The sequence below is a fragment of the Ochotona curzoniae genome, unplaced genomic scaffold (genome assembly GCF_017591425.1).
Source record: "Ochotona curzoniae isolate NIBS_2020 unplaced genomic scaffold, NIBS_Ocur_1.0 scaffold_3208, whole genome shotgun sequence".
Lineage (NCBI taxonomy): Eukaryota > Metazoa > Chordata > Mammalia > Lagomorpha > Ochotonidae > Ochotona > Ochotona curzoniae.
In genome coordinates this window covers 40,610,586-40,612,087 of record NW_024467106.1, presented here as the reverse complement: position 1 = coordinate 40,612,087, position 1,502 = coordinate 40,610,586, and the positions used below count along the sequence as shown (strand labels likewise).

General features: G+C 41.7%; 1 non-coding gene across 1 annotated transcript; it reads right to left on the bottom strand.

Moving 5' to 3' along the window:
* Positions 1-1,068: 1,068 nt before the first annotated feature.
* Positions 1,069-1,232, bottom strand: LOC121145177. The gene has a single exon (XR_005881973.1). It is a non-coding gene; the product is annotated as a U1 spliceosomal RNA (small nuclear RNA).
* Positions 1,233-1,502: the final 270 nt, after the last annotated feature.

Here is a 1,502-nt window from a genome sequence, read left to right as displayed (position 1 = left end):
CTGCCAGTGGAAACAGCTCTGCTTTTGCTGACTCTTTGTAGTCACTTATGTGGTTTCATAATACTCCTCTTTCTCAATACCTCAGGGTGAGTGTTGTGGCACAGTGGCTTATGCTGCTACTTGGGGTGACCAAAACTCAAACTGAAAGACTTGGCACTGAGTCTAGCATCTGGCTCTGATCTAGCTTCCAGCTAATGCATCTGCAAGGCAACAGATGATGGTGCTAGTGTGTGGAGTCCTGTCACTGATGCTGTGACTAGAATGGAGTTCTTGCCCCTGGTTTCTACTGTTAGATGTATTTGTAGAATAAACCAACAGATGAAGATATCTCTCTTGCTCTCCCAGAGCAAAAAAAAAAAAAAAATTCCCATGGAAATGGAAGACAAATGTTCTATCCAGGTTGATGATAGAGAAGATATGCACAGATAAGGAAGTCTCATTGGAAAGCGGTGTCCTTCAAATAAAAGGGAAAAAAATCTCTTGGAAGGGACAGTGAAAGCTAGTCTGAAGGAATGAGATGAGCAAATATTAGATGTGTCCTGAACCTCTTCAACAGTTGTCATCCTGAAGAATAAATAGGTGAACCAAATGTAACATGGTGTGAGAATTCCCTAGTTGTGGCAATCCTACTGTGAATCTGTTTTCCAAGTGAAATGGACTCAAATTGAACCTCAGTTTTCAGAAGACTTTTCCCCACACTACCCAGAACATTGACAATGTGTATCAGGAAAAGAGAGGCAGGTGTGTGAATATGTGGCAATGTGCATGGTGATCTGTTGTAACTGGAGCAGAGTTAGTCTCTGACTTTGCTGATGAAAGAGGAAAGAAAGCACTTTCTTGGGGCTTTGAACTTCTGCTGCTATCTATCTTTCTCTGGAGCTCACATAAATTTTTTTCATGATTAACAAAAGGTGCTGTATTTTGTTTAGATTTTAAACATTACTTCAGTTAAACGACTTAAATAAAACATTTGAAGACATTTGGCATGCACAAAAGTGAATTAATCTGACTTGTTTCTCTCTGTTGCTGACAAGAAAATCCACAACACCAAAGCAACTATTTTTTTTTCAGGGGAGAGCGCGAACCCAGTACCCCACTACCACATATTATGCAGTTGAGTTTCCCGCATTTGGGAAAATCGCAGGGGTCAGCACACCCGGAGTGCAAAGGGTGAGCCTCGCCCTGGGAAAACCACCTTCGCGATCATGGTATCTCCCCTGCAAGGTAAGTATGAAAGCAACTATTTTCATTTGGAAAACAAATTCACAAATTACCCAGAAGCAAGAGGGTGTGGCCCTGATCCTGTAATTTTATTTACGAGATGGGGAAAGTTCAAATTTCTCAACATACCATAATCTCAGTTTAACTGGCCAAATTCCATAGTGAACAATTCGGTCTAGCTTACCAGGCGAATGGGGAAGGCAAACTTAGCCAAGCAAGTTTGTTGTGTTTCAGCCGAGTTGTCAGACACACTTCACCTGCAACAGGACTAGCTTAGCAGG